General features: G+C 50.7%; 1 protein-coding gene across 3 annotated transcripts in view; it reads left to right on the forward strand.

Moving 5' to 3' along the window:
* The window catches only part of LOC140416871 (protein argonaute-3), a 293,216-nt gene that overhangs the window by 199,810 nt on the left and 81,372 nt on the right, over positions 1 to 12,034 (forward strand). The window lies entirely within an intron of this gene.

Here is a 12,034-nt window from a genome sequence, read left to right on the forward strand (position 1 = left end):
AGGAGCAAATCCCTCGGCCCGTACTCTGCCATTCAGTAAGATCATGGCGAAGTTTAGAATAGCTTCTTGGCTCTTGTCCTCTGCTTCCCTATTTATAAAGCCCATCAGAAGCTCACGTTTCAGTATGAACCATGGCTTTGCCAGGCAATTGCACAAAACTAGATGATTAACGTTATGCAACCAGCTCCACTTCTTCGAACATGACCCTATACAATATCTGGATAGCAAAAGACTTAACCCTCACAAGCATCTCAAACAACAATCCCATGTACAAATGATAGTATCTTGAATGAACAGTGTCGTCTTCTTGAACTAACAGTTCTATATTCTATTGGCATATTACTCCGGGTTTCACTTCCAAGTTTAAAAGTAGCAAACCTAAGGCAGCACGGTTGCACAGTGGTTAGCACTGCTGCCTCACGGCGCCGAGGTCCCAGGTTCAATCCTGGCTCTGGGTCACTGTCCGTGTGGAGTTTGCACATTCTCCACGTGTATTTCTCCCTCACAACCCAAAGATGTGCAGGGCAGGTGGATTGGCCACGCTAAATTGCCCCTTAATTGGATACTCTAAATTTATATTTTTTTAAAATGGCAAACCTGCCAGCAACCAACTGCATAGCAATAATGTGCTATTTCTATCCATGCAAGTGAACTTTGGTAACAAAGATATTAAGTTTTGCATTGAACAATAAATATTTTTTCATTTGAAATTGAAACTATCCATACTTACAGATACACAGCATGGAGCACATAATAAGAGAACAAAGTACTACAGGTGCAGGAAATCTGAAATTTAAACGGGAAATGCTGGAAATACTCAGCAAGCCAGACAGCATCTGTGGAGAGAGAAACAGTCAATGTTACAGGTCCATGATCTGCACAAGTTCTGACTAAGGGTCACTGACCCATGTTTCTGTTTGCACAGATCGCACCAGACATGTTGAGCATTTCCAACAGTTTGTTTCTACTGGAGCAAAAATAACCCCTTTTGCTGGCACTCCAAAAAGCAATCAGACTCTTGTGAGCCTCTCATTTTCCTTCAGTAAGAAACCCAGTAGCAGCTGCCTGAGATCTGGTTTGGCACAAAGTTAAATATACATTTAAAAAGATCAAGTTAAGTTATGAAGAAAACATAAGCAACTTGTTGAGCAAAAAGAAATCAAATGTCAAAGCAATAGCCTGGTAATGTTTCAAAATTTGGAAATTAATAAAAGTCATGTTTAGAAAGTGTGAAAAAACCAAGCTAACTAATGACAACCTTCTTGCTGGGGGAGAATGGGGGGGGGGGGGGGGGTCTTGTGATGTGAGCGTGGAAGTGGCTGTGTCATAGCACGCTCTGGCACTACTCTCATCGTTAATTTTATTATAATCTATTTTTGGGATGTCTTGCACTAAGTCCCTGGATGATTCTGGTCAGAGTTGGTTACGAGTTGAGTTAAATCAAAGAGAATCCTCGTTTGATTGATGCGGCTGGGGTGGGGATCCAGGGGCTGGATTCTCCCCTACCCGGCAGGGCGGGAGGTCCCGGCGGGACGGAGTGGCGTGAACCACTCCAGTGTCGGGCCGCCCCAAAGGTGCGGAGGATGAGGCTAGGCCCGCCCCGGAGTGGTTTGCGCCCCGTCAGCCAGCGGGAAAGGAGCTTGGCGCCACGCCAGCCGGGGCCGAAGGGACTCTGGTCCGCGCATGCGTGGGAGAGTCAGCGTCTGCTGACTCATCCCCGCGCATGCGCACATAGAGTCACTTCTGCACCAGGAATGGCGGATGACCACGGCCTCCGGTGCAGAAGGAATAGAGTGCCCCCACGGCACAGGCCGCCCGCGGATCGGTGGGCCCCGACCGCGGGCCAGGCCACCGTGGGGGCACATCCTGGGGCCAGATCCCCCCGCGATCTCCCAATAACCCCGGAGGCCACCCGCGCCGCCAGGTCCCGCCGGTAAGGGACCAACTCCAACTTACGCCGGTGGGACTGACTACAGGCGGGCGGGACTTCGGCGCATCATGGCCCGGAGAATTCGGGCAGCCCCGGGGCCCATTGAGTCGTGCCGGACCCCGCCATTCTCCGAGGCGGGCGGCGCGACTCACGCCACACCGTGTTTTTGGGGGGGGGGGGGGGTTGGAGAATTCGGAGGCCGGCGGGGGCGGGATTTACGCCGGCCCCCGGCAATTCTCCAACCTGGCGGAGGGTCGGAGAATCCCGCCCCAGCTTCCAGTGATGGTTTTGCTGGCTAGTAGGCCCATGTCTCGGTTGCGCTGTCAGCATCGGGATGATGTCTGCCATTGCGAATGATATGCTGGATGATGATTAGTGGTGCAGGTCTTTGGTACTCACTTTGAACTGTGAAGTATCCTTGGTAGAATGGTAGAAGCACAGAAGAGAATCCTGGATCAGGATTCTCCATCGACCTTCGCTGAAATCGGGAAACTTGATTGGACGAAGAATCTGTTTTGAAGCCAAAAACATGGCGGGTGCCAGTTTCATGCCAAATCGCAGTTCTCCAGTGCCTCGACAGTGGCGTCAATGCGTTCCACTCTGTACGTACAGTAAACACCATTGGCATATAATTAGGGGGCCCGGCCTGGTATTCTCCAGAGTTTCCGCAATCCTCTGATTTCATCGGGTCGAATTCTTAGCGGTGCATTTCACTTGTGCTTTTATAATCAGGAAACTGGCGTCATGGCTGATTTGGGAGGGAGAGGAGATGGGACACCAGGAGGAGCGACCGAGGGCTGAAAGTCCTGACACTTGCATGGTGGGAATGGTGATGATTGGATAGGCCGTGGAGCTAGGATGACCCCTCACAGGACTGGGGCGGTGTCCAGGCATCGACTACTGCTGCCTGCAAGGTAGCCATCTTGCTGCTCACTCCACTGACCACCCACCTTGGCCCCCGGTTCTGCAGAGTTGCCCTGGCCCTATGGGTGCTCCCACACCTCCATCCCCCCACCACATCCTTCGCCATACCTACCAAACCTGTGGCCTGGGGAGAGGGGGGTGGGAGGGGGCAGATTCCGCAGTGCCAACTGGGGTCACCATGTTGGACCTGGTTGGGCACAGGTGTACGCACCGTGCTAACATGTCAGCCTTTCATCCCCTGCAGACAATGGATATTGGAAAACAACCAGCAATGGTGGCCTAGTCGCCGCAGCCCAGGGGGATGCCATGCGGCTGTATGAGCTAGAGTTCGTGGAGGAGGAAGCTGCAGCTGCGGAGCGTGCAGCAGTGGAGGGTGCAGCAACAGAACAGGAGGTAACTGCTGCAGATGGGGAGCCAGCTGCCCAACAGGCTGAGGAGGAGGTGCAAAGAAGGCGCCGTATGAGTCCTCCAGTGTACCGGCAGCACCTGTCAATTGAAGACCTGCTGGACCGGGCATGCCGTCGAAGACTCCGGCTAAGCAGAGAGACAGTGCGACATATCTGCCAGATTATGGCGCACCTGGCACTGCAGGGGCGTAGGGAAGGATACCCACGCCTTGTGGCCGTCAAGCAAACTTCCATGCCATGGGCAATTCCATGTGCCAAATGGGGAACTGTCTGGAATCTCTCAGAGCTCGGTGTACATGTGCATCTGTGCCGTCAGAGGCCCCATATGCCCAATCGGCACGATACATCCATTTCAATGTGCACCGAGCCCACCAGGATGCTGGGCAGTGGGTTCGCCGCCATTGCCGACATGTCCCGGGCCCAGGGGGTAATCGACAAGATGCATGCCGCCCTACAAGCAGCTACAGAAGACAGGCCGCTCTACACAAACTGAAATGGGTTCCACTGGTGTGTGACCATCAGATACACATCATGCACGTCTGCGTCCAATACCCGGGCAGTGCGCACGGCACCTTCATCCTGGCACACGACGATTCTCGGCCTCTTCGAGGTGCACTCCCAGCTGGGGAGCTGGGTCCTGGGTGACGGAGGTTATCCACTGCGGTCGTGGCTGATGACACCTATCCGAAGGCCACAGACATGGTGACCCGCTACAATGACACCCATGCAGCGACCAGGGGCGTGATCAAGCTGTACTGCAGCCTCCTGAAGATGCGGTTCAGGTGCCTGGGCTGCTCTTGGGTCACTAGTATGACGCGGCCAGGGTTCCCGCATCGTGGCAGGCTATTGCGGCCTCCACAACATCGCACAGCAGAGGGGCGACGTGCAAGAGGAGGAGGATGAACGCCAGGCCTTGTCCGAAGAGGAGGATGCGGGGAGGACTTTGCACCATCCACCTGGGTGATCCCTGCAGGCGAGCTGGCCAGTCCATCATTTTTTAATTATTAATTTAGAGTGCCCAACTCTTCTTTTTTCCCATGATGTGGAGATGCCGGCATTGAACTGGGATTGGAACAGTAAGAAGTTATACGACACCAGGTTAAAGTCCAACAGGTTTGTTTCAAATCACTAGCTTTCGGGGCACTGCTCCTTCCTCAGTGAATTTTCCAATTAAGGGCCAATTTAGTGTGGCCAATCCATAACCTGCACATCTTTGGGTTGTGGGGTGAATTTGTGTTATTCAACAATTTATGATAACATAGAGACAGAATATTATGCACTTTAAAAAAAAAAAAAAAACATTTTTTTTTTTAAAAATTTAGAGTACCCAATTCTCTTTTTTCCAAATAAGGGGTAATTAATAATAATTGTTGTTCTTTCACAAGTAGGCTTGCATTAACACTGAATATGAAGTTACTGTGAAAGTTGCCACACTCTGGCGCCTGTTCGGGTACACGGAGGGAGAAATCGGAATGTCCAAATTACCTAACAGCATATCTTTCGGGACTTGTGGGAAGAAACCAGAAAACCCGGAGGAAACCCACGCAGACACGGAGAGAACACAGAATGGCCCAAGCCGGAATCAATCCTGGGACTATGGCGCTGTAAAGCAACAGTGCTAACCACTGTGCTACCGTGCTGCCCATTTATCATGATCAATCCACCTACCTGCACATCTTTGGGTTGAGGGGGTGAGACCCACGCAGACACTGGGAGAATGTGAAAACACGGACAGTGACCCAGGGCTGGGATTTGAACCCAGGTCTTCATCGCTGTGAGGCAGCAGTGCTAACCACTGTGCCACCATGCCACCTTTAGGCCATTCCATCATACAGTCCTATTGAATCCTTGGGGTGGCAGAGGTGGGTGAGGGGGACACCAGAGCAGTGAGCGCTGGCTGAACTGCGGTCCCTGAGCCAAGTCCACCCCCAACATTCGCCAATTCTCCCCACGCTTGTGCCCCCTCTGTGTCCTGCCCAGACCAGACCACCATTCTGACAGAACACCGAGGCAGGTTGTAACAGTGTGAACAGGTGTTTAATATGACAACAAATATACAGATTTGTGCCCTGGCCCCTATCACTAAACTGTGGTGTTCCGGCACCGCCCCTGTGGGAGTCACCAGCATGGGTCCCATCACCACCTCCTCCCTCGGGGTGCCTTATGGCCCCCAGCAAATCCATGGTACTGGGTTGCGAGCGGAACTATCCCCTGAGGCTGTGCTGCCAGTCCTGGATGCCCACTCTCATCTCGGCCAGGGTCTGTATGCTCGCGGGCATGGAGCACGGAGTGGAGTACCTCCATCTGGGACTGCGCGAAGATCACTTATTGACTGTGCCACCACCTGGGTCTGGGCCACATCAGCCAGTGACTCTGCCATCTCCCTCTGGGACTGGGCCACCTCCCTTGCGAGTGTGCCTCATCAGCCAGCACCTGGGCAATGCTGCCAACACTTTCAGCCATGGCCTGCTATGACTGGGCCACACTCAGGAGCCAGTGCTCTGGCACATGGCTGTCTTTTAGAGGGAAGCCCTGTCCTGGACCTTGGCCACCGCTTGCACAGAAGGCCCCAGGCCTTGGACATTCGATCCATAGCCGCAATCCTTGTCTCCAAGGCCTCCCACCACGGACGCCACCCATGTGGTGTTGGCCTGGGTGGCACGCATGGCCGGCACCACCACCTGCTCCTGCACACGGTTGGATTCCTCCACCTGTGCCTGCAGGTGCTGGATGCTCGCCGACAATCCCTCAAGTGGTCCCTGGCTCTGCGACTGCATCTGTGCAATTGATGGGACTGTCCATTCCATAAGCCCGAAACCTGTCTGGACAGCAGCTAGTCCTTGGTATCGGCCCGCCCTCCGACTGTCCGCCCCCTCAGGAGTTTCTGTCTCCTCTTGATATACTGGAGCATCTGTGTGGTGAGCACCAGAGAGTATCAGAGTTTCCCAGGAACCTCTGCATTAGTCCAAACTGAGGTGAGTGTCTCTGGGATGGTGGAGGGTGTTGGAGACAGCTGTGATGGGAAACCGTTGTCGAAATCAGACTCTGGGTTCCTGGGGATCCTGGCTTTCGGTCTTATGGGTCAACTCCGTGTCTTTGATGTCATCGAGGTTCGGGCTGGGGGGGGGTGCACGACAAGAGATGGATCCGCCCCACCACCAGTGGTTCCTGCATGACCAGATGCATGATTAGACCACCGACTGCGCGCGCGCAGGGGGAGGGGGGAGAAGAGTTGTGTGGGGGCGAGGGTGGTGTTTGCGAATGGGTGGGAGGGGGTGTTGACACATGTGACACGGGGAACTGCAACTCAACGGAATTTTGCTTCCTTGCTTGAGACCGATTTCCACCCTGGCGACTGCCCTTTCCTCGGGCCCGCCAACCACATCCAGGGTCTGCTGCCATGGTGAGGGGGCGCAGGTCTGGCGGTCCCCCTCCAGTCTTCTCCCGCTCCCTGCGGTTATGAATGGCCGTCTCCTGGGGGTGGGGGGGAACAGAAAACGCACAGTGGCTGGTGGCTTCAGAGGTCTAGGCATCCGGAAATGCCGATTTGTATGGGTGCCGGCATGTGGTGCAGGGTGGGGGTTCTATCACCCTCCTTGTGGGAGAGGTGGAGTTGCGGATGTTGGGAAGGGGGTTAATGTCAGGGGCACAGTGCTGCTGACTCACCAGAGTGAGTTGGCAGCACTGTGCCCCTGGCACTTGCCCCCACGGTGCCCTGAGGAGGTCATGCAGTTTATTACGGCACTGTATGCTGGTCCAGGTGGTGTTGCTGGTGGCGCTGACTGCCCCTGCCACCTGCACCCAGGCACGGCGCATGGCGGTGGCTGGCAGGTTCCTTCCCGGGCTGGGATGCACGGCGTCCAGGAGAGTCTCAAGCTCAGTATCGGTGAATCATGGGGCCATGCATCTTGCTACCTGCCAAGATCGTTGGCTGTGATGGCGTGTGTTGGGAGTGAAGTGTGAATATGCAGCTGCAGCTTGTCAGCCCCCTGAGTGTCAATCGTGAATCCAATACCGTTTCTCATTGGAATCGATGTGCTCCAAGTGGCGCCGGTGCTAGCCCCTGAATAGTCGCTGAATCGGTCCAGGTGCGGCGCCGGTTTTGCTCTCATGGATGTCCACAAATCCTGCCATGGTGTCAACACTTAGTCTCAGAAAACAGAGAATCCCGCCCCTGATATTTGATTCAACAATATCTCTGGTGGAGGCCTGCCCGAGGTTCATAGAAATACTGCTGCATGATGCGTCACCTTTCCTGGAATTCTGGAATTGGGGGGCCGGATGAGGAATGTTTGTGAGCCCAGTCTCTTGCAAGATATGGGAAGCAAGTTCCCAGTTGAGTTTGAAATTGGCAGCCATTCTTTAGCAATCTTGATTTTGGAGGTTGGATGCATCAGGTTCAAATGCACATTTGTATCTGGTCTTCGGGTCCTGGGGTTGGTTGGGGCCCCGACTACTGGTCTTGTATCATCCTGTTCTTGATGCTTGTCTTGAGGGTTTGGAGGTGGCCGGTCGTGTCGAGTCATTCCCCCTGGCCAGAGCCAAGGTTCCTAGTTGCCTGTGATCGGGATGACGGCATGGCGGAGGTGAAGGCGTGTTGTTTGATGGCATTTTTGAGATCCTGAGGGTTAATGATAATAATAACCACGTATTGTCAGAAATAGGCTTCAATGAAGTTACTGTGAAAAGCCCCTACGATTTGGTCTTTATCCAGTCTGCTAATCTACTGGCCACCTCACTGTTTGCTGAACCCCACTCCCCAGCTTCTGTATCATTTCAATTTCATACTCTCAACACCAAAGCAAAATCCTGTTTTTTCTGAAAGCTGAAGTGGACTGAACACTAACCCCTACAGTACTACAAACTCTTTACCCATTCGAGCAGCACCTATTAACCCCAATGTTTTGCCTTTTTGTCTATCGGCTAATGTTCTGTCTATTCCCTCCACTTCCTCTTGCATCATCTCTGAAGTTTTGCAATAAGCTGCAAATGTGTCTTCTGACAATCCACACACTAATTCGGACTTTTAGCCTGGTGTGTCCTAGAGTAATATTTGATGTGGGTTGTAATTTCGGTCTATTTGAGTTAATATGGATGTGCCAATTCTAGTCTGTTTCCCTGCCTCCTAAAGTGCACAAAAACAGCACAAATGTGTAGTTCTTGTAATCTGCATCAATGGAGCAACTGCAAAGGAGATTGCAGATGCAAAATTTCCATTATTCGGGAGATAGAATAGATAGATAGAAATAGATATAACATTACATCGCAGTACAGGCCCTTCGGCCCTCGATGTTGCGCCGACCTGTGAAACCACTCTAAAGCCCATCTACACTATTCCCTTATCATCCATATGTTTATCCAATGGCCATTTAAATGCCCTTAATGTTGGTGAGTCCACTACTGTTGCAGGCAGGGCATTCCACACCCTTACTAATCTCTGAGTAAAGAACCTACCTCTGACATCTGTCTTATATCTATCTCCCCTCAATTTAAAGCTACGTCCCCTCGTGCTAGCCATCACCATCCGAGGAAAAAGGCTCTCACTTCCACCCTATCTAATTCTTTGATCATCTTGTATGCCTCTACTAAGTCACCTCTTAACCTTCTTCTCTCTAACGAAAACAGCCTCAAGTCCCTCAGCCTTTCCTCATAAGATCTTCCCTCCATACCAGGCAACATCCTGGTAAATCTCCTCTGCACCCTTCCCAATGCTTCCACATCCTTCCTATAATGCGGCGACCAGAACTGCACGCAATACTCCAAATGCGGCTGCACCAGAGTTTTGTACAGCTGCAACATGACCTCATGGCTCTGAAACTCAACCCCTCTACCAATAAAAGCTAGCACACCGTACGCCGCCTTAACAACCCTCTCAACCTGGGTGGCAACTTTCAGGGATCTATGTACATGGACACCGAGATCTCTCTGCTCATCCACACGACCAAGAATCTTACCATTAGCCCAGTACTCTTGTCTTCCTGTTACTCCTTCCAAAATGAATCACCTCACACTTTTCTGCATTAAACTCCATTTGCCACTTCTCAGCCCAGCTCTGCAACTTATCTATGTCCCTCTGTAACCTGCAGCATCCTTCCGCACTGTCCATAATTCCACCGACTTTAGTGTCATCTGCAAATTTACTCACCCGTCCTTCTACGCCCTCCTCCAGGTCATTTATAAAAATGACAAACAGCAATGGCCCCAAAACAGATCCTTGTGATACACCACTAGTAACTGAACTCCCGGCTGAACATTTCCCATTAACCACCACCCCCTGTCTTCTTCCAGCGAGCCAATTTCTGATCCAAACCGTTAAATCACCCTCAATCCCATGCCTCTGTATTTTCTGCAATAGCCTACCGTGGGGAACCTTACCAAACGCTTTACTGAAATCCATATACGCCACATCAACTACTTTACCCTCGTCCACCTGTTTGGTCACCTTCTCAAAGAACTCAATAAGGTTTGTGAGGCACGACCTACCCTTCACAAAACCGTGTTGACTATCCCTAATCAAATTATTCCTTTCTAGATGATTATAAATCCTCTCTCTTATAATTTGTTCCAAGACTTTGCCCACAACAGAAGTAAGGGTCACTGGTCTATAGTTACCGGGGTTGTCTCTACTCCCCTTCTTGAACAAGGGGACAACATTTGCTATCCTCCAGTCTTCTGGCACTATTCCAGTAGACAATGACAACATAAAGATCAAAGCCAAAGGCTCTGCAATCTCCTCCCTAGCTTCCCAGAGAATCCTAGGATAAATCCCATCCAGCCCAGGGGACTTATCTATTTTCACACTTTCCAGAATTGCTAACACCTCCTCCTTACAAACCTCAATCCCGTCTAGTCTAGTAGCCTGTATCTCTGTATTCTCCTCGAAAACATTGTCTTTTTCCTGTGTGAATACTGACAAAAAATATTCACTTAGCGCCTCTCCTATCTCCTCGGACTCCACGCACAACTTCCCACTACTGTCCTTGACTGGCCCTACTCTTACCCTAGTCATTCTTTTATTCCTGACACACCTAAAGAAAGCTTTAGGGTTTTCCTTGATCCTACCTGCCAAGGACCTCTCATGTCGCCTCCTGGCTCTTCTTAGCCAGGAAGGACCTAAAGAGAGAGCTAACTTGTAACTCTCAAGCGCCCTAACTGAACCTTCATGTCTCATCTTTGAGAGGTTGGAAATATATAAAAATGAAGATATGTCCTAATATATCAGAAATATGTCTGATTTTGACAAATGGGAAATGTCTATTAGTGAGAGGCAGCATGGTTTTGTGAAGGGGAGGTTGTGTCTCACTAACTTGATCGAGTTTTTCGAAGAGGTCACAAAGATGCTTGATGCAGGTAGGACAGTGGATGTTGTCTATATGGACTTCAGGAAGGCCTTTGACAAGGTCCCTCATGGTAGACTAGTGCAAAAGGTGAAGTCACACGGGATCAGGGGTGAGCTAGCAAGGTGGATACAGAACTGGCTAGGTCATAGAAGGCAGAGAGTAGCAATGGAAGGATGCTTTTCTAATTGGAGGGATGTAACTAGTGATGTTCCGCAGGGATCAGTGCTGGGACCTTTGCTGTTTGTAGTATATATAAATGATTTGGAGGAAAATGTAACTGGTCTGATTAGTAAGTTTGCAGACGACACAAAGGTTGGTGGAATTGCGGATAGCGATGAGGACTGTCAGAGGATACAGCAAAATTTAGATTCTTTGGAGACTTGGGCGGAGAGATGGCAGATGGAGTTTAATCCGGACAAATGTGAAGTAATGCATTTTGGAAGGTCTAATGCAGGTAGGGAATATACAGTGAATGGTAGAACCCTCAAGAGTATTGAAAGTCAAAGAGATCTAGGTGTACAGGTCCACAGGTCACTGAAAGGGGCAACGCAGGTGGAGAAGGTTGTCAAGAAGGCATACGGCATGCTTGCCTTCATTGGCCGGGACATTGAGTATAAGAATTGGCAAGTCATGTTGCAGCTGTATAGAATCTTAGTTAGGCCACACTTGGAGTATAGTGTTCAATTCTGGTCGCCACACTACCAGAAGGATGTGGAGGCTTTAGATAGGGTGCAGAAGAGATTTACCAGAATGTTGCCTGGTATGGAGGGCATTAGCTATGAGGAGCAGTTGAATAAACTCGGTTTGTTCTCACTGGAATGACGGAGGTTGAGGGGCGACCTGATAGAGGTCTACAAAATTCTGAGGGGCATAGACAGAGTGGATAGTCAAAGGCTTTTCCTCAGAGTAGAGGGGTCAATTACTAGGGGGCATAGGTTTAAGATGCGAGGGGCAAGGTTTAGAGTAGATGTGCGAGGCAAGTTTTTTTACACAGAGGGTAGTGGGTGCCTGGAACTCACTACCGGAGGAGGGGTGGAAGCAGGGACGATAGTGACATTTAAGGGCATTTTGACAAATACATGAATAGGATGGGAATAGAGGGATACGGACCCCAGAAGTGTAGAAGATTGTAGTTTAGTCGGGCAGCATGGTCGGCACGGGCTTGGAGGGCCGAAGGGCCTGTTCCTGTGCTGTACTTTTCTTTGTTCTTTGAAAGTACATGATTTTAAAATGAATATAAACATGCCCTGTTGTGTCGATAACTTGAAAATTCCTGAAAATGGCACCATTTAACAAATTCACAATGTTGGATTGATATCCTTTCCTGAATATTTCACATACATTAAACAACCGTGGAAGGGTTTAACTGGGTGGGGGAGCGACACAGGAGTGAAATGGAACAATCTAAATATGCATACATGTTTTCATTCATT

This window comes from Scyliorhinus torazame, chromosome 1 (genome assembly GCF_047496885.1).
Source record: "Scyliorhinus torazame isolate Kashiwa2021f chromosome 1, sScyTor2.1, whole genome shotgun sequence".
Lineage (NCBI taxonomy): Eukaryota > Metazoa > Chordata > Chondrichthyes > Carcharhiniformes > Scyliorhinidae > Scyliorhinus > Scyliorhinus torazame.